The sequence below is a fragment of the Melopsittacus undulatus genome, chromosome Z (assembly GCF_012275295.1).
Source record: "Melopsittacus undulatus isolate bMelUnd1 chromosome Z, bMelUnd1.mat.Z, whole genome shotgun sequence".
Taxonomy (NCBI): Eukaryota; Metazoa; Chordata; class Aves; order Psittaciformes; family Psittaculidae; genus Melopsittacus; species Melopsittacus undulatus.
Window position 1 is genome coordinate 10,861,683 of NC_047557.1, and position 21,312 is coordinate 10,882,994.

The 21,312-nt window shown below is 47.2% G+C and overlaps 1 protein-coding gene across 4 annotated transcripts in view; it reads left to right on the plus strand.

Moving 5' to 3' along the window:
• The first annotated feature begins 8,843 nt into the window (after positions 1-8,843).
• The window catches only part of RUSC2 (RUN and SH3 domain containing 2), a 51,609-nt gene continuing 39,140 nt past the window's right edge, over positions 8,844-21,312 (plus strand). For 3 of the 4 annotated variants that reach the window (XM_013127576.3, XM_031044043.2, XM_031044042.2), the window contains exon 1: positions 8,844-9,164. The gene's annotated coding sequence lies outside the window, so the exon portion shown is untranslated. Of the gene's footprint in view, positions 9,165-9,655; positions 9,755-21,312 lie in introns of those variants that run through there. The other variant, XM_031044040.2, reaches the window with a different exon arrangement.

Consider the following 21,312-nt stretch of genomic DNA (forward strand, 5'->3'; position numbering starts at 1 on the left):
AGCCTGTCCTGTTTGTATCTGCATTGCAAATCTACTCTTGCAAAAGGTCATTGTCCTTGGAGCCCTCTCAGGTTCTGTAGCAGGTCACCAGCCATTTCATTTAGACTTCAGATAAAAGGGCAGAAGCATCTCAGGCTCCCATTAGGCAATAAAGCCTGTCCCTGAGAAGCCCATGCTCTAGATAGGGTTCATCTGATCTGCCAGCACTGGGTGTCTCCCCCACCATAGCAGACTGAGGCACACGCACGTCTGACTCGATGGAGGTCACACAAGCAGTATCAGAGGCAGAGATGCTATTTCACGGCTAGCATGGGGTGTCCTGCCCTTTACCCCCCCTGTCCTCCACCGGTGCTGTGGCTCAATATAAGGGATGAAGCATGACCTGATGACTCCTTCACCCTTCCCAATGAGCCGTGTGGTGGAGTGTCAGAGGATCTCAGTGTGGGTTCGGGATCCCCTGCAGAGTTTCTGTGCGCTGGGTAGTATTTTATTTAGGAACAGTTCATCTGTCAATCATGAGCTGCAGAGAGCTGGAAATGCTCAGTCTGACTGCCAGCAGAGGGACACAGCTACAGGCAGAGGGACTGGGCTTTGCTGGCTGTTTTTTATACTACATCCATCACTAGTGGGGTTACTGGGAGGAAGGACAGTGTGTCAGTGCGAGAGCTTGTCCTGCCAGCACTGCTGAGCTGTCTAAATGAAGCTTTTATGTGCAGAGGACTAAGCAGCGTTAGCTGGTGGTTTATATTTTTTGGCTCCTTTGTGCAGATTTAGATTCCTTCCTTGCTCCGAATTGGGTTTTTTTTTTTTTTTTGCACAGTAACCATCTGGTATTTATTGGGAGTTCTCTGCCTTGAGTCTCTGAACTATCGGTGCAGGCAGTATGTGATGGCAACAGGCCAGCCGCGTCCCCATTTCATCCAGTCTGCGTATAACACCTTGTGGCCTGTGGTCCCAGTTTCAGTAGTTTCTATGTAAAGATTGTTTAAGCTCCATAAGCTTTAAGTTTCTATGTAAAGATTGTTTAACTTGGCCCAGAAAAATACCCAAGTCTATTGCACCTGCTGCTTTTGGGGAGGCTCAGTGCAAACTGTGGCATTGGATTTCAGCAGTCACTGCAAAACTAGAGCTGGGACTGGATCCAGGCTTCAGTGTCCAGGAGCTGCTTGATAAGGAAGGAGCAGATGCTAATCTGGCCATCTCCCCTGCAAGCAGATACCTAAGTAAAGTGAGAGCCTGCAGCCCCACTGGTGCTTGTCACCTCCCTCTGATTTACCATTCACTTCACAGAGACAATCATGGCTTTCTGATGAGGATTATGTCTCTTGCAGTCAGCCACCCGAATCTATGCAGACAAGTAGACATCCCCACGATACCCAGACTGCTATGGCTGGACTGAGGGTCCTACCAAAGCAGTTCCTAACATGTAGTGCAGAGCAATGTAATGCAGGGCACCAGAAGCAGATCTTTTACTGGCAGGGCAAGGCAACTCTGAGACTGTGCCACTCTTCTCATACAGTTTATGTGCAAGGCACTCACCTTCTGGCTGAAGGGGATTTGTAAATACTGCCTAGGACATGCTGGGGATAATAGAGCTGTTGGTGAGCTTGCTCCACATACAAATATTTCAGTGGTTGGACAAGATCAGCGTTTGAAACACATCACCTGGCTGTGATGTCTGTCCTACATCACTCCTCATTTTGTAAAGTTATTTCTTTTTAAAGAATAAAAAGATAATATTAGGATTACCAGCTCCTTGCCACTCTGTTATTTGGTCAAAGGAATGAGTCAGCCTGAGGGAGGGAGGCTTATCCATATTCTTATATGGCAGCCCTATGGTGGGAAAGCTGCCTTGAGGGAGGGTGTCAGTATTTCTTATGCGTGCAGTGCTCTGTCAGTCCCATGGGGGGTATCAGGCCTCATGTTGTGGAATGCATGAAGATGATACTTTAGTCTTTTATGAAGTTTTCATATTTGATAGCTCCATGAAAATCTGATTCCTGAAATGTGTTTTTGGGGTGTTTTCACCTCCGTTTTTCTCATAATTCCATAATATAAAGGTTCATGGTTTGAGTGCTGTGTTCTATTTAGGCAGCACCTAAATACTCACCAGTGCACTGGGCAGAAATTTCAGGACCAAGAATGACAGTGCTTTGATCATAACCATTGATGAAACTGTTACTTTTCTTACCCTGGAGTAGAGGAAGGATTAGAGCATCTTCTCCCTCCCCTGAATCCAACAGGATGACACAAAGAAAACTCTTCCACTAATAGTGTGGGGCATCAGGCTCTTTGGGGCAGAGGCATGTCAAGGTACCTCTGGCAAGAGGACCCTCAAGGGTGTTTTACTGGCTGCCCAGTGTCTCTCAGGTCATGGGTGTGCATCCACACAACTCTTCTCCACTGACCTCTGGTCTGGAAGTTGTTACTCGTGAACAGCAATTACAGAATGGGAGGGCAAAGGAGCACTGTGTGCTTACCCAAGGTTCTCCAGCTGTAGTGACCCTCAACAAATCTGTTCTAAGAATGAAGCCATCTGAGTAATGACCCATGCTAATTACCAGCTGGAACAAGAACAGAAGCATAAGGCACCTCCTGGATACTTGTGGGCAGAGGTGCTGTGTCCTGTAACCCTGGTCAGACCACTGATAAAACTACATCCCAAACCCAGATGTTCCAGCTGGAAAACCTCCTGTTCTCATGGTGGATTATTTCTCTCCCCCTCTAATTTTCAACCTGAATATGTTCACAGGTCATTTGTTCTCTTGCTGTCATGCCAGCATTATCCTTTTGCTTCAGCAGTTTTGTTTGTCTCCTGTGATATATTTAGAGAGCAATTCTATCCGCTCTCTGCCCACATTTGGCCAGGCTAAACAAGCCAGGCTCTTAAGTTTCTTCTTGTTTGATAGGTTTTCTGTTTCCCCGAGGCCCTTTCTGCACCTGTTCATTTGAGTTTATCATTTATAAATGCGGGTGACCAGAGGCTTTTTTTGCATGCTGCTCCTGTCATCAATGCCTGTACAATAGCATTGGTATTTCACTGCCTTGGCTCCACAGCGCTTATTTTTCCTATGGCCTTATCATCTCTGTGATCCCTAAAGCAACTGAAGAGGTTATTTTTCCTAACTTTACTGTGAATATGCACAGTCGTTAGCTAAATTGGGTTAGCTAAATAAACACCTCTCCTCTCTCACTGTCTCATGCCTGGTAACATGGGGAGGAGCTGAAGTCACCATAGAATAAGTCTGTGCATGTTGATGCTTTAAACTGGTGTCTTGTCCCCAGGGGCAAGCTTTTTCCATGAGGGCTGGAAAGTGCTTTTTACTACATCTATGTGCTGGACAACCTAAGTATGCCAGAAGGAGGGAACTATCGTTCCTCTTAGCACCGGTGAGGTCCCAGCCTCAGCTCCAGCGACCAGGGGACCGGGTTGATGCAGGGGTAGACTTGATGCAGGGCTCAGAAGGGTACAGAGCCCCACAGTGTGGGTTTGACCTGTGGGTGCTTGTGGCTGTATCTGCAGCTCGGCTGCTCTCAGTATTTCCAGAGCTAGTCTTCTGCTGCCCTACTTTCATGATTCACCCAGAAGTAGGGAATGTTTTCCTCTCCCTGGCGCTGCAGAGCAGTAACCTCTCTCCCACTGCTCCCAGCTTGAAGGGAAGCAGTTTTCATACCCCCTGTCTCCTTCCCAGCCTGCTTTCTCTGTCTCCGTGGATCTGGCTGTACTGAGCTGTCAGCTCCCTGCCTTTCCACACATCGCTGAACCCTCTGCCAGGCTTTCCAGCTATAAATGGATGTGGCCTTTTCCAGCCCCACCACCCCCCTGACACCGAGAGATGTTGCAGGAAATCGAAGCTGGGACAGGCTTCCTCTGAATTAGGAAAACAGACAAACCAACCACTGGCTTTTTGTAGGTTCTCTGGAAGCATCGTGGCTTTGTGGAGCTGTCTGTGCCCCGGAGAGGGCTGCGCTGCTGAACTGATTGTTTACACTGAGTGCAAAGCTGAGCAGACATACAGAGCTATCTCCAGCCCCATGTGCATCACCCTACAAACAAAGCACCATCTGATCTGAGCACTGCGTCTCAAGGGAAGTCCAATGTTTTTGTTACTGACTGCATCCTGCCTCCACATCCGTATTAGGCACTAATAACAGAAGCCTAGCTTTTGTACACAGTGAACAACCCCCTTTGCCTCCTTTTGGGATTAATGGCCAAGATCATGGGATCTTTAAAGCCTTATTGCATTATCTGTCCCCTGGAATGCAGGGAGGATCAGTATCTTCTCATTCATGAGGGAGCTGGACCCTGAAGTATGCAGACCAAGGTGACTCAGGGAGTCAGTGGCTGCCCTGAATTTTAAACTGAAGTCTTTTGTGTCAGCTGGAGTGCTCCCCTCCATCATCCCTGCAGGCATCCAGGCCGTTCATTCCATGCAGAGTACAGGTCTGTATTTAGAAAACTAATTTGCACTCTCATGTTGAAAAATTGTAGTCTGAAAGTCTCCTGGTTCACGTGTTTCACAGAAGCTGCTGGGCCAGGATCCAGTCTGGTGACCTTTGCTTGCAGCTGTGGGTTTGCATCCTTTGGGCTTAGACAGCAACACCTGAAGCAGCTGCTTCAGAGGCTTCCTTACCTCCTGGCAATCCTCCCTCAAAATCCTTCAGGCTCTGGATAAGGGAATGTAGAATAACCAAAAGGTGCAAGCCTGGCTTATGGTTGCCCAGTATTCTGCTGCTTGCAGTACTGGTTCAGTTTTTGCTGTGGCAGCAGGTGCTGTCTGACACTTTTTTCTGTGCAGGATGCCTGGTGTCCTCAATTTTCTTTACTCAGTGGCTTGGTTGTGTTGCCTTTTGGATGGGTTGGTGAAGCTGTTACCTGGGCAGTGTTCAATGGACAATGCACAGGAATAAATCTCTTCTCTTTTTATATGAGCTGTAGAATAACCCTGGTATAAGCTGCGTTATTCCCACGTTTTTATTTATATTTATTTAAATTTATTATATTTATATAAATAATTATATAATTTATACAAAATTATATTTATTATAAATAACAGGTATTTGTATTACCTGGTAGCAGATAATAACCCTGACTAGGCTATTATATAGGGGTTATGGCTCACTGGAACCTCTGTTCTGCCTTTATTCTGGGATTGCAGTCAATGTTTTGCATGAAACAGATGAGGGATAGATGAAGTGCCTCCTCCACCCTTCCCCATGCCATCGAGGTGCTGTGTGGCAGGGGTACGTTGAGCTCTGAAATGAAGATATTGTGTGCAGCTGTAGCTGCCTGATGCTCTTCCCTGTGGTAAGCTCTGCTGAAGCTGAGCCAGGCAACAGATCCTGCTGGTTTGCCAGCTCAACTTGGAGTGCTTCAGGGTAAACTTGGCTGGGAGGAGTTCTTCTGCTTCTTTATCTTTCCCAGATGTTCAGGGAAGCTCATTACCCCAATTCTGCTTGGCCTTATGCAATCCACGTTCTGCTGAACACTTAATTCCCAGTTAGCTCTTCACCAAAGCCATGGACACGTAGGAAGATGTTTTCTGAGGTTTGCTGGCTATAGGCCTCTATCCCTCTCATTCTGGAACTTGAAGTCTGGTTGAGGTTTTGTTCATATGAAGCCCATAGTTTATCCCCCTCTTCTTTCCATTCTCGTGTGTACTTGCCTGGATTGGGAATGTTGATTTCCACAGTTTACATCAGTTGTGCCTGGAATGGTTATTTGATGAGCATCCTTGTAGCCCTTAAGCCTTGCCCTGGCCTCTGCACTCCTCAGTGGAGCTGTGCATGGGAGTATGTTTCTATCACCTGGCACTGACATGTTCTTTCAGGGATCAGTCAGAATCATTATGGCAGTCAATCATAGTTACAATTAAAGCTTTATTTTCATAACAGGCTCCTGGCATCCAGGAATCTTGAGGCAGGGAGGGAGGGGAAGAAGAAACCTGTTTGGTTTGTCTAATTGGTGCACAGGACCTTCAGGACCTGATAATGAGGAGAAGGGAACGAACACACGACCAGCTGTGTCACAGGGAATGGCTGCTTATCCCGCAGAATGGTGTTAGTTGTGGCTGGGCTTGGGAGCAGGAGTCTCCCCATGGACAGCTCTAGGGCTGCTGCTCTGCTGGATGCAGGTATTTGCTGGCACAACCTGTAAAGGCTGCTGTTGGAGGATACTGTCTTAAGGTGCTTTAACCTCTCTGCTCGTTCAGGTGCTTTGCAGAACACTATGCATTGCAGTGGTGGTGTCTCTTGGGTGACTTGTCCACATCATTCATGAGAGCTTCTTGTTGGCTGATTTCACAACAGGTGGTTCAGGCTGCACCACAATCCTCCACAAATGCCAGGGCAAGACACTGGTTCAGACAGTGGGGTGTGAGTACAAATTGGTGTGCTGCTAATCTCATCCCAGCGATGGGGTGTGGAGTACAGCCATCCTACTGCTGTAATGCTTGTGCTACCACATACACTGCATTGAGGCTGTGCCTGGCAAAGCCTGGGGGGTATCTGGTACAGATACCTGCCTTTCCATGGCCCTGTGTCAGCATGAGTTCAAATGCAGACCACAAGTGTCACAGCTCAACAGCTCCTTGCATTAGGCCATTGTAGGATATCCCACTGGATGGAGCATTCCTGGTATTTGTGCTTAGAGCACTCCTTGCCAAATGCCACTCTTTGCAGTCCAGCAAAGCTCTGATATCTGCAGGGCCCGGGTCCTGCAGAGACCTCTGTGCAATACAATAAGCTATGGTTTGGAATTAGGACTATAATATTCTGATGATTCTAAGTCGATGTAGTCAGTTTAAAAACTGCCTGAAGAATTACAGGAGTAACTTGCAAAGCCTGATAAAACAGCAAATGGGACTCCTTGCTGGTAAATGCCACATGTAATGGCTATTTGTGAACAGTTTCTCACTTCCTACAAGAAGCCCTTTGAAGTCATTGTGGACCATTATCAGAGCACATCGGCTCAGTATTCAGCTGTAGCCAAAAAGGCAGACCTCATACTTGGCAATAAAGAATAAATCAAAAGATGCTGGAATATATTCTTGTCATTTTAGGTATACAGTCATATTGTGACTGCATCTTGAGTACCACACAAAGTCTGGCCATCCTCTCTCAAAAAAATGACATAGACCTGGACATGATACAGAAATGAGGATGAGTAGGGAACTGGGATAGCTTCTGCAGGAAGAGAGATTAAACAAGAAGTAGATGGTAGTGGAAAGCATAAAGGCCTATAAAATAGTGTACAGAGTGGAGAAGTTGAGTAAGGACTGACCTTACTCAACTTTGCTATTTCTCAAAGCACAGAGGAAGCACATCCAACAAAATTATGTATCAGGCAAGCGGTTAAGGAAGTCCTTTTTCAACACAGTTGATTTGCAGAACATGTTGCTACGAGATGGCATGAAGGCTGAAAATACACACAGATTCCAGAAGGAACCAGACACCTCAATGGCAGGGGTGCATTTCAGAGGTTGCTAAACATGGTGCTCAGTATGCAACCTCCAGCTCTAGAAGCTCCTTGGCTGCTGATTGTTGCAGGCTGGAAGAGTATGGCCTTAGGAGAGATCTGTGATATGAATATGCTGGTGCCAAAATGTCTGGTATAGAGCACTAGATGAGAAGACTTCTTGGTGTGGCCCAGTATGATGGTTCTTGTAACCAGAATGTGCTCAAACAGTGGTGTAAAACAGCAGGGTAAGAATGAACTGATTTGGTTTTGAGTACTTTTTGTGTAATGGTTCTCCTGTGGGAGTTACACACAGGTCACAGGTTTTCTTATGTATTTTATCAGCAAATCTGGAAGCACTTGAAGGAGAAAGGAGCTGGTGCAGCATAGCCCAAGCTCAGTGTGCTATACACGGTTGTGGTTGTTGCAGGGTATGCCAGCTCAATAACTACTGCCCAGCCAGCCAGGTGAGATGCCTGGTGTTAGCTGCCTAGCCCTGTATCTGCTCCCCCTTGGCTTCTGATTTAGTTTATATCCTGATGGAACAAAATCTGCATTCTCAGACCCTCTTCTTCATATAACTGTGGGTGTTTATCCATCCAAAAGTCTTGTCCTGTGGAGAGGGGAAAGAGCAGGATGTTGTGAATTCTGTTGTGAATTCCGCTATCCTTTCCAAGTCCTATGTTGCAATTTCCTTCACAGGCTAAATAGCAGAATGTCTCCAGTCTCCCTCCACTGAGAACTGGGAAAGGCACTGCCCTGATTTACTGGAAATGAAGTGCCTTAGATTCTCATTCTAGGAGCAACAGTAGGACTGTTATTTGCCACTCACCCTGTTGAAAACTTACCAAACCAATGTTCTTTTTCTGTGGAAGCTGGCTGGACAATAATGGCTTTACAATTTTTGTCTGCTGTTCAGCTTGCAGCAGGTGGTTTTTAACTGCTTAAGCATGAGCATGGTAACACAGTGAGATTTTGGGAACACTGGATTTGAACCCAGTCCTCGTTCTACCTCCTTCTCTTTCCTTGAACCCAAGTCTATACACTCACAAGCTCTAACGTCTGTGCCTCTTTCAGTGGGATGATTACAGAGCTCAAAGCCCCTGTTGTGCTGCCCAGCTCCCTGCAGAGAGAAAAGAAGTCTGCTGGCAGGCTCAAGCTGTTTTTAAACGAGACAAATGCTGGGGTGCCTGTCTGCCAGAGCCCCCAGCCTGCACACCGAGTCCCTTTTTAGCACGCTTCTCCACGCAGCTATATCTGGCTCCAGTTCTTTGCTCTGGGAACGTGACCTCATCGTTGTTTTGGTATTTCCAGTGATTCAGCCCTGTCCCGGGCAGGGAGGAGTCATTCCTGGTGCAGGCTGATGGGTGTTTGTGCGTAGCTGGAATTCCAGAGCAGTGCAACCCCAGCCCTTCCGCTGCCTTGACAGCTCGGCTGAGGCTGGTGCGTTGCATTCCTGCCTGGCAGATGGCCTGGATGCAGCTGGTAGAGGGACCGAAGCTCCTGCTGTTGCGGGTAATGGGGGTCCCTGCCTTTGCAGCGTACCTGCCGTGGTGAGGGTGAAGAAAGCTGCAGGCAGTGGTTGTATGCCTTGGGAAGCCACAAGGAGTCTCCGCTTCGTGAGTGGAAAAGGAGCCTCGTGGAATGCTCAGTACAGGCTGACAGCATCCAGTAATGAAGTTAACTTTATAACATCCGCAGCAGCTTGGTGAGTGTCATTATCCTTATTTCACAAAGGGGGAAACTGAGGCAACAAAAGGGGGTGGGATCTGCCGGGTGTTTTATGGAGCTGAGCTGGAAAAGAAAACTCCCACGAAGGGCTGCTGACTGTGCCCATCCTCTCCTGTAAGGTCTGGATTCTTCCAGAGGAGGATGAACATGGGCAGTGGGTCAGACTGATTTGGGACAGTGCTTGTAGGAAAGAGCAGCTCCCAAACTGAGATGAGCCCAGGCTGTACAGATTGCAAAACCCCATTTTCTCTGGGTATCACTTTCATCCATCTCTCCAGGTGTGGTCAGAAAACAGGGGAGAGCTTATAGACAGGGCTCCACAGCCAGGGTCAATGCTGTGCTCCTAGGAGGCTGTCACAGCGCTGTCACTTGTGCTGTGACAGGATTACTGTTGCTGCAGATGTGGTGAGCCTTATTGCTGCCTTGATCTAAGCGCTCTCGTTTTGAGCCCTGGGATGTTGTGAATGGTTTCCAAACCCTTTGGGATCATTTGCTGGTTAGCCATTCCCTGGCTGAGACCAGTTTGGCTGCAGAAGCTACTTGGTAGAAGCTGGCTTCACCCCTCAGGTGGGTATCACTAGGACATACACCTATTACTTTGATGTCCGTCTACTTCCCTGATAGGTAGGTTTTTAACAGCACTCACTGATGCAATTGGCCTAAGTCAACTGTTTTCAAACCCCTGAGGCTTGGCAGTGTATCTTTCAAAGGAGCACCCCCACTTCGCCCCCCCAGCCTCTACAGAACAGACATCAGTTGCTCCATAGCTACATGAAGTCCCTGTTCTTTGTCACTGAGTGTACCCAGAAGTCCCTGGTGTGAGCTTTATGCCTGTCTGGCACCATGCTTACTGAAAATAGGCTATGCCTGCTGTGGTATGCATCCTGAAACAGCTCCTTCTCAGCCTCTGCTGAGGTCTTTCAGTTCTCGTTTAATGGGCAGTGGCTGAAACCTGTGAAACAACTCTACTGCTGGCTCCAGCTGTGGGCACAAATGGAGTCAATGTCCCCAAACCCTTTGACACATTGGTGCTTTGCCAAGATAGTTCCCTATCCCCTATCTTCATTATTTGGTGTAAATACAGTTGCGATACAGCTTATAAATTATCCTTAAATGGGAGGGAAAGAAGAATCCTAGGGAAATCATAGGCAAAGAAGGAGGTACCAAAGACAGAGAACTGGAGAGAGAAGGTAAGTCCCAGGGATATGGAGCCCCTGAGCATGGGACAATGAAAATGGTTTCCTGCTTCCATGTCACACATATACACAGAGGGAGCAATGCTGTGATCAGCCTTTCTCTCAGGCATGATGGGCTGCTTAGCATCATGTACCAGAGATGGGGAGGGGCTGTGGCTGTCCCAGGTGGGCTGAAGGATGGAGAATACATAGGTCTGCATTACTGCTGTTGTGTGCTGCGTATGGAGGGTGTGAAGCTGGGTTATCTCCCCTCACTAGTGGCCACTTCACCTGATGGCTTCCCCTTGCAGGCAGCAGCCCTGGGACCCCCCTGCCTGCACGGGCAGGCCACGGAGCACAGCCCCATCATGCTCACTTCTCTCTGAGCACGCTGTAAATGGCTCTCTGTAACACGAGCTGCATTTCTGCCATAGTCCTCTCCACACTGCATCTGTATTTACACACTGGGGCTTTCATCAGTAATCTGGCCCTTGCATTCCCCCCCCCGACCACAAGCACTGCGAGTGGGACCAGCACCCTGGCACTGCCGTACCCGAGGACAGGCAGGTGACTGGCAGCAGGAGGGAATCCGCAGCCTCAAGAAGTGCCTTGTCATGTTGCCTGCCTGCTGCCATCCTGCAGCACCGGTGGAGCTGCCTGCAGAGGCTGCCCGCAGCTCGGCTCGCTGATCCCTGAGCCGGCACGGGGACAAGAGGGTTTTGCGTTGGATTATCGCCGGCTCTGCATGCTATATTCTTCCTGCGGCTCTCAGGCTATTGCTGCGCACCCGGCTTCCAGCTGCAGTGAGCTGAGCCCACCGTCAGGGGAGATTGTGTCTGGCAAGGTAGGAGATGATCCCTTCCGTTTGTTCTGCTAAGAGTAATGTGGCCAGCCCTGCCTAGAAAGCGTGTTTCAATGAGTGGTGTGCATGCGGTTTTGCTCTGCATTGTTCTGTAGCTCTGGTGAACAGTCAGTGTGCTGTGCGGGCTGTAGCCTCTATTACATGGAAAGAAAATGCATATTCCCTTTTCCTTTTTACCTACACATCGGAAAACAAAACTCTGGCTCCCTTTCTACCCCAGGATGCTGTGTGCTGAGTGCTCCAGAGCCTGTTTGTCTCCTTAGCTCTCATTCAGCATCCCGTGCATGTTCTGCAGGTCACATCACCTGTTTCATCAGCCTTCATGTCTTCAGAAGACAAGAAACTAGACAGCAGTCTGAATGTGTCTTGGGCTAAAACGGAAGGGAGAAGAAGCTCAAGCAAGACAAATATCAAGGAAGCTCTGCAGGCATGGAAATGGCTTCAGAGAAGTTATTTTTATCCCAGATTAGACAGGGGAAGAGCTTCCTTTCCCTGGAAAGTCTCAAAATGGTGTTTGTTTGTTATTCCTCCAGTCCCTTAGGGCAAGCTGTTCTCATAGGGAAAGGCCTGAGGCTGCTATTGTCCCTAGGGATGAAGGACAGTCAGTCTTGTTGGTCTGGTGGTTTCCTTCCAGCAAACCTCACCTTCCCCCATTACTGCACACCTTTAATGGGGCTGTATAGGGAAAAGAGGTGATGACCAAGAAACCCTGCTCCTTGCTGCAATAGGCAAGGATAGATAAAACAGGACAGCAGCAGCATTTTCTTCTGACCCAGCTGGTGTTTAGGCACAACTGTTCCTTTTTTAGCCCACAGCAGCTGGGATGTGCCTGCCCCTTTACTCACAGGCATCGTAGAATCACAGAATCATATAATAGTTAGGGTTGGAAAGGACTTTAAGATCATCCAGTTCTATCCCCCCTGCCATGGGCAGGGACACCTCACACTAAACCATGCCACCCAAGGCTCTGTCCAACCTGGCCTTGAACACTGCCAGGGATGGAGCATTCACAGCCTCCCTGGGCAACCCATTCCAGTACCTCACCACCCTTACAGTAAAGAACTTCTTCCTTATACCCAGTCTAAACTTCCCCTGTTTAAGTCTGAACCTATTCCATCATCCCCATGCTTGCTGTACCTGGGATTCCCTCCTGTGTGGACAAGAGTGCCTTAAAGAGCACAGATGAGGATACCTGGCCTTGTACAGGTGATGTTTCACTTATGAGGACTAGCCCAAACAACAAACCATGTTTTAGGGACCCCTCTATATCCCTAGTTGCTAAGCTGCAAGGAGGGAAGGGGGTCCTCTAGCTTTCCCTCTAAGCATATCCTACTGTGCTGCCAGTGGGTGTATAAATAGTGCCCACAGTATACTATTTTGGTGGCAAGCTCTTCCCAGGATTCATCCAAAGAGTTATGTGAGCAAGTGTTAAAAATATCACCAGGCCCTGCCCAAATGTTGGCGTCGCTTCAGCCAAAGTGTTGGGAATCTTCCATAGAAAGCAGACTTGGACCCTTGGGAGGGGGCAGCAGGAGGAGGCCCAGCAGAGCTCCCCATGTTTTCCTCTTCTTGCTGCCTTGCTGACCACAGAGGACACTGACCCTCAGGTTCAGCAGATGTGCTGGTCACCAAGAGGATGTGATGACTTTCACTTCTGGTTAGGTTATTGGCTACTGAGCTTTCCTAAGTGTTATCCCTTGATCTAATGACGGGTATAGGAAATTCCAGGAGGGGCTAATGTGAGCCTTAATCTAGCCTCTGCCAGCTCCCTGCTGGTGGTCAGAGCTACCTGCTTTGCTAAAGAGTCTTGGGCTGTAGCCATGGCACATTTAGGGATTCTGGCCCTGTGTTAGTTATCCCAAGGGCTGGTAGCCAGAATTATTTGTTGCTGAAGGCATACTAAATCTGTATGTTGAATTAACAAGTATAGCTCTGGATGTTCCTTGCTATCCCTATAAACACAAAAGTTATTCCAGAATTCTCCTTTTTTTCATGTTGTGATCATGTAAATGAAAACCAGACCACACCATTTGACTGAGGAGCTGGAAGCTGCAGTTTGTTTCCCTCAGGCTGGGTTTTGCCTGTTGTTGCCCAAGCCCTATGCTAGGTATGCAGTTCAGCTACTCTCATGGTGCTGCAGCATCAGCCCCTGCTGTGTGCTGGAAAACAGCAGACTCTGCTGGAAAGCACAGACCCCATTGAGTCCTTGTGCTCATTGTATGGAACCCAGAGCTCACACAAATGCTTCTTATAGAGTTCAAGGTCAAAAACCCCATCTGAAGACAGAGATGCTCCTTCCTGCAGATAGATGATGTGGCTGCACTCTTGCCTGGCCTAACATGGGATGTAAAAGTTAACCCCTACAGGAGTGGAGTGCCCATGGCTGTTAATACATGGAGCATTGCACACGGAAGAAAATGAAAAGAGATGAAATTTCTCCTGGTTGCAGACCCAATGACAGTGCTTATGCTTACCCATTTACCCTGAATGGAAAGCAGAAGTGTCATGAACAGGGAAGACCTCACTTCTCTTTTGGATACTGGGGTTCAGGACTATAGCATTAATCCCCCTCTATAGCTCCTTGGCCTCCACATTTGATCCCCAAATACAACTGTGCTAGTTTCTGGCTTTGTGGAGGAAGGGCCAGATGCTTCTGCAATCTCTGGGTACTTTACTTTCAGAAGGGCTGGATTTATTTTGGTCTGATACAGAAAGCTGCTGTGAAAGCAGCAGGCATGTGGAAATTGCTAGAAAGGTCACAAGTGCTGCTGGCACTCCATGCTTCACCTCATCTGATACGGGATTACTAATTCTGCCAGATGTTCCCAAGGGTGGAGAGCAAGTCCCATTAGAACATCAGAACCAAGAGTTTTCTCCAGTTGCACAGAGAATGAGAGTGGCTGCTCATCCTCTGACTTGGACAATTGTATCTCACATGCTCAGCCCTTCTCTACATCCCACTATCTAGTGGTTTTTCTGCTTTTGCTGTGTGTCAAGATGCACACATTGGGTTTGGAGCGCTTCCTTGAGTGTGTACTGAAAGCACAGATTTCAGAGCTGTTCTGAGATGGAAAGATGTCATGGAGATGAAAAACATGTTTCTGTTTTTCCAGGAATATGCTCTGGGCAATCAGTCCTTCACTGGGGGCTTCCTGTTCCTCTGTTCTTCTGACATGTCCAGGCAGCCAAGGAACAATCTGACTCATCATCATTGCTGCTTATTGTTAGGCCTGAGCTAATGCTCCGTGTCTCATACACGATAGAGCTCCTGAGGTCTCTTTAAGGGCTCTTTCCACCCTTGCATGTTCTTGTTCCCCTAACTGAAATGTGTTTGGAGTGTATAGAGGCACATGACCTTGTTTGTTGCCTTGAAGTACCTCTTTTCTGGACGTTTCTCAGTAACCTTCTGTACGGCGCCATAGCCCCACAGAATGGTCCCCAGCAGTTCCTCAAGTGCTGAGATGTTTCTATGGGGAACCCATGAAGAGCTGTGCCCAGCCCCTTCATCTGCTTCACATGAGGCTGAGCCCTGTTTCAGTCTGTTCAAATCAGTCTAAGCTTGGTGTGTTTGTCAGGCATCTCCAGTGACCTGCTTTGCCTTCCTGCCCTCCCCATCACTGGTGCCTGGACTTTGCCTCTGAAGCTTTTATTTTTTGTTTTAAAGAATATGTCAGGATTTCCTCCTGCACATGGATCTGCTTTATCCCTGTAGCATTTCTTTCACTGTTGGTCTGTCTCCAACCTGAGCAAGGTTGCTGCACACAATCAACAGGCATATACTTCCCATCTCTGGCTCTGTGTGCCAGCCTGCATACGGGATGGCAGCCTGTTGTCTGAACATGTCTTTTGGAAGAGGTAGACCATGTACAGCTGGCTGCCTGGCAGCTAGGTGCTGCAGACTGGGCTCTTCTTGTCAATTAAGCATACACTGATAAGCATGTACAGCCAAAAGGTTGTTTAATTATAGGCTGACCTGACATGGAGACCTCAAGTACAGGTGACTGTGGTCCAGGACAGCCTGCTCTGTTAGATGGGAATAGGTTAGTAATAACCAGAGACAAACTTAGAAAGGTGCTCAGCTGTGGTAGGATCATCTTCAGTAAGACCAAATTAATGAGAAAAAGTCTCTTTGCTGCAGTAGATGAAATGAATCCTCTGGCTGAAAGCTGATGCTAAGCATATTCCATTTAGGAAACAAACCCAAACAAACAACCTGGATTATGCATTTAGCAGCCAGGTGGATTAGCTACTCACCTGGCACAGGATGCTTTTCCATTCTCAGGCTATCCAGGAGCATGCTTCTGTTTCTTCAGGTATTCTGCCTCACCGAATAAGCTGCTCTCAGCTTTTAATCCTGCATTAAAGGCTTCCTGCTCCTCTAAGTGAAACATAAATCATATGAGAATAAAACCCCAGAAGCCATGTAATTATCGTTCCCTGATCCAGGCATAGTGGACTCAGGCTATGCTATTCCTTGTGTTTCTTCATTTCATCTCTCTAGAAGCTCCCAGTGATTGGGACATTATCTCTGCAGCACCCTCCATCTTAGCAGTCCAGTCCTTTCCCTCTATTGGTGTCTCCTGATGCCATGGCACACCAGGCTGGCCAAAACTCTAAGATGGACTTTTGTTTGGTGGCAAAGCCAGAGAAATAGTTTCCAGTTTCTGACACTAAGGGCCTGTGAAAATTAACAGGAATACCTGCCTCTAGGTAAGAAAGCAAAGAGCATTTGAGGCAGCCGAGACCATGTAAGATATTAAGAAAACCAGTCTTACCTCCTGACTGCTGTGTTTGATTTGTGGAATAAAGAACATCTAGTTTTCTCTGTTATATATGATGTCTAACCAAGACTTCCCTGGCTGCTCCTCAGGGAGCATATTTCTGCTGTTGAGGTTATGGAGTACAGCTTATTACTTGCTCAGGGCAGCAGCCTTTTATACATTTCAGAGCTGCTTTCATCTACCCCATAGCTCTCTACAGAGAACCAACCACCTTGCTTTGCCATTCACTCCTTTCTGGTTTTCCTTGCTCTGTTTGAACTCTCACCAGCTTGTCCATGTAGGACATGTCCATGAGGCATGTGCCGGTGCTGCGCAGAGAAGAAGGATTACTCCATGTCTTGCATATGACATGCCTATTCATACAGGCCTACATACTATTTGTCTGCTTCAAAGCAAAATGCCACTATTACTCACGTTCAGCCTGTGATCTGCAGTAACCACAGATCCCTTCTGAATGAGCAGGTCATGCATGGTGATTAAGGGTGGGGATGTGCAATCTGTGCTATGTGAGGTGTCATGGTAATGATCATAATTTATGTCAATTTGCTGTTTCTGTATAGACTTTATACCTTCAGCTAACAGTACCACTACTGCAGACAATACAGATGAAGGTATAAAAGAGCTGCTCCATCTGCAGGCCAGCAGACTAGATGAACAAGGGGTGGATGGGGTCTCCAAGGATTAGTTACAAGCCTCCATTATAGAGGCTTTTTAGCATGAATTTTCAGTGGTCTTTTTTCTCTTCCCTCTGCAGCTTCTCTATGTGCCTACAGGGATGTGGGTGCTCAGGAGCACAGGCAGTCTCTTGGGTGACACTGGAGCCTGCCAATACTGGGCTGTAGAATTGCTGCTAAGTGGGTGGTTTTCGAGTGTGCCTTCAATAGTCTTTTTTAATCAGAGAAGAACAAGTTGTCTAGACATTGCTTTATTTGCCACTAAAATGTAGTTATCTAGAGCCAGGTAGCACTGCAGAGCATCACTGTGTGTCTCGTTTAGGTGGTAAATGGAAACACTTGGGGAAAAATCAGTACAAACAGACATAATTAATATCACATGTCTCTAATACATCAGCTGGTGTTATGTGCTGCCTGGGCTTCATTGCAAATGTGGGGGTGTTTGAGAGTAGGAAGGTCTGTTGGGAACCCACTCAGTGGCGAGATGACAGATCTCACTGCTTGACTTTGGCTGTTGCTCTGAGCAGGGATGGCAAGGAAGTACTTTGGCATGGAGAGAGGGGTGAGTGTGGGTTTCAGCTTGAAATCCAGAGCAGTTTTCATACTTGCTGTTGCCTTGGAAAACTGGAATATTTATGACTCAGTGCTGAAGCAGGAGGGCAGGAGGCTTTTTCCGTTCTTGGATGTGGCCTCTTCTGTGTCCAACAGTGATGTTTTTCTTCTCTGCTTTCCCCTTTTGTGCTGCATCCCTTCCATTGCGGTCTCTGTGAGCTGAGGCTTGTTTGCTGTGCAGTCAGCATCCCTTTGATTTAGCCCCTGGAGTGGGAATGGAATGTCACTTTGGTGTACATCATGGGAACCATGAGCAGTCACCTTCCTTGAGCAGTGTGTGCTATGTACACAGCAGTATGTGGTTGTACTTAGCATATAAACAGTGAACCATTTCATGGCTGCAGATTCAGCTTCAGCACAGCAGCTTTTCAGCTGCTTAGTTGGGAATACATGATTTTTATTTGAGGTCAAAATACAAAACAGTGAATACAGAACTGCGGCTGCCAAATCCAGCAGCTCAAATATAGTATGTAATGTGGCAACTCAAGGCTTTCCTGTTGGCAGTGGGGAACTAATAAGTTATGATGAAAATTATAGTTTGGGTAAGTTGTGCTGTATAGCATTGATGTCATTTTGAAAACTAGTTCTAATAGGAGTGAAGCCAGTAACACCTTAATACCCACTGTTGCCATGGGCTGCTCAGACCAATTGACTGCTGCATTAGAAGGCATATCTTTTTTGCAATAACACTGTTTCTGCTCCTTTTGCCAAGTCTTTCCTTGGTGAAAGAGTCTTTATTCTCACTTGGCATATCATAAATACCTGTGTGAGTGCTTGAAGAGACAGAGTTGGTCTTAGAGCTGAGCTCTTGCTACAGACACTCTGAAATCTCAGTCTGGATCAGTTATGTCCAGGTCTCTCTTTAATTTAGGGTTTTCCATACAGCTTCATGAGCTCGGTTTATCAGATTGAAGCTGAGATTTCAGGCATGACTCAGGAGCTGCTCTGTTGTTTCTGTCCTGATCTCCCTCTGCCTAAAAGTGTTCAGCTATTTCTTTGCGCTCTTGCTTAGGCAATACCAAGTATTAGGGCTAAAAGATGGCACCAGGGTTGTAGGAACGCTTCTCCTTTCCCAGTCTTCCAAGTGATTCACATCTCTTTATTGCCACAGTCTCCTGGTGTAAAATGCTCACAGCAGCACTTCCCTAGAGAAAGAGTACAACCATAGTAGAATCCTGGACTGGAAGGGACTGGAGACAGGCAGCTGGCTGTGGGCTGGGTTTGGTTTTCCCATAGGTATCTCACAGTATTGTACAGGTATGTGGAACTCAGCCCACCCCTGTGGAGAGCCTATCTATTAGTTGTGTCTTTTTATGGAGCTTGTGAAAGCCTCTGTTCCTGGGCAGTGAGGCATCAGCCACTAGCAATAGGAAAGATTCAACCTTTGGGTAGAGGTTAAGGTAGTGATTGGGATGGAAGAACTACCTTGTCCAGTATGATTCTGCCAAAAGAATTTGCTTGCTGGTGGTCATCTAGGGAAGAGGGGCAGCAGGGCAAACAGGTATCATATCTTAGTAATCTTGTTCCATGGAATTTGCTAAGCCTATTTATTTTATGCCTTTAGTGAGCTGAAATGGATCCCTCAAGTGCTTGCCCTGCCTCCCCTTGAACCTAAATCAGCTTCTTCCATCCATTATACCCTTGAAAACTAAGAAGCAGTAAACAGACTACAGAAAGATAACAGGAATGTTGAAAGAGGAACTACTGGAGTGAAAGGAAGTTGTTAGAGGAGAGTAGCCTCGAAATGGAAGCTATTCGATACATTAGACAGTGCTCTGAGCAGTAAAAAGTAAGATTGTACTAGCGATGTTTCCTAAAGACACAAAGCAATGAAGCATCATCAGAGGCAGTTGAGGGTTATTCAGCGGGAAGAGCTGAGATGTCCTTAAGGAATAATACAAATGGGAACTGGATAGCTCAGAATTATGTGGGTGTGTGCATGAGAAGTGGGCAAAAAGTGCAGCTCCAGCTGGGAGCTTACTGGGGAAAGAGACGGAGAGAAAGCCAGGGTTTATCAGTACTGTGCAGGAAGATTGTAAGCATTCGGGATGATGCAGCCATGAAAAATATAAATGTCATCCAATGTGACACATTGGAAAAAAATATTTATAGCAGAGATGGGGAAATTTTAGTGTATTAAGGCACAGTGAGACCTTGCTTGAAAGGCTGCGTACATTTCCAGTTGCTTTCTGAAGGCTGTATGCAAACTGGGTCAGGTCCAGAGAAAGGATATGTATGATCAAAGAACTGGAGAGCCTACCTAATGTGAAATGATTTAAGAACTCAAATGATATGACTTAAAACACAGGCTAGGTAAACAATGACGTTAAAGCTCTTTTTTGGAACATGAGTGAATAGGGGTGAGCTGTGCATGGATAAGGATAAGTTAGAAATATAGAGAATGTTCTTAAACATCAAAGGAACAAATTCAGAGAATTAATTCTGCTAGAAGGCAGTTAGCAAGCAACAAGACATGACCGATTTGGGGGAAAAACAGCAGCAACTTTCTCCTTTCAAGCCCTTAGTCCTGAAGAAATCAGTACTGCTGTTATGGGCACCAGGCAGGGCTCACTGGGACAGGATCATCATGGGGGGTTAGTGAATCCTGCTGTTGTGAACGTGTTTGCAACCAACATATTCCCACAGACTCCTGTGCCTCTGTTCTCAGATGCTCTTGAAAGGCTGTCTCAGTGGACCCCTGTGGAAGTGTGAGGACTGAAGACTGACATTGCCACTATCCCAACACGTACTTTTATCAATCTGCTTGGATTTTCTGACCCTTCACCCAAAAGCTCCTGTATTTGTTCCCACTGAATAGAAAAGTTGTCAAGCACATGTTGGTAACGATCAGCCTGTATTGATCTCTGTGTGTTTGAGAGATGCTGATTGACCTTGAAGGACAGGGCTTGCAGTGATGGGAAATTATGTGTATTTTCCTTTCTGGAGATTTTTATAATGTTTTCAGCATCTCTTGCTTTGCTGTTGGCCTCTTTGTTCTGTCTCCCCTTGCTCCAGTTCGGTAGGACCATGCTCTTAGTTTAGCTCTGACCAACAGCCCTCTCTCTGGCACTGCTGAAACAGCCTCAGTGGTAATAGATGGGGTTGCTGTGTCTTGGGCATTCAGATTTCTGCCATGAGCAATGGGTGAGTGAGCTGGGATGGCAGTGAGCTGGGATGGCAATGAGGTGGGATAGCAATGAGCTGTTCCTACCTCACCATTGAGTGGTCTAGCATGTGGGAATGAGTGAAGATGTCCCTCCCTTCTGTGGCCATGTTACAAATGGGGCGGTCATTATGAGCCAGAAGTTGTAGCTTAGGTATGCTCATGCTGCAGAGAGAAGGCACAGACTGTGGCAATGAACTTGCTGTTTCTCTTTGCTTGAGAGGCATGGACACACTGAAGGTAATAAGGGCTAGGTCAAAACGTGTACCCTTTAGGAGGAGACAGCAGGCAGCTGCCTGTGCTGGGATATAGCTGTGAGCTGTGGTGCAGAGGCAGCAGCCCTGGGGCTGTCTGGCTGTTGTGAGGGTGGTCAGATTGTACAGCATGCTTGACAATGATGAGTAATTAAAGACCTGTTCCTGACCAGTACTTGGTGTCACAGCTACAGCCCTATCAGCCGGCTCTCATCTGAGGCTGTTTCCAGTTCATGGATCACCAGAGCAGTTCTACAGCAAATAGGTGGGAGGCTTGGGCTGCCAAAGGATGACTTTGCTGTATGATGTCAATAGAAGTGAAAAGGTTTCTTCATCATTGTACATGGGGGCTGTGCTGACCCTAGCAGCCAGTTCCTGCATGGTACATGAAGGAAGGAGCCCAAGGCCAAGACAGAAATGTGCTGGGCCTTTTTCCACCTAGATGGTCTATTTGTGGCCTGCTTGGTGCCAGCAAGTTCCTCCAGGTACTCACATAGCTCATGTCCAGTGTGGGTGCAGCACATGGGGCTCCCCCAAAGTGGTGAGCTCTGCTGCAGCCCAACACTGGGAATGGGATGTGCCTCCTTACTGGGATTCATGGGTG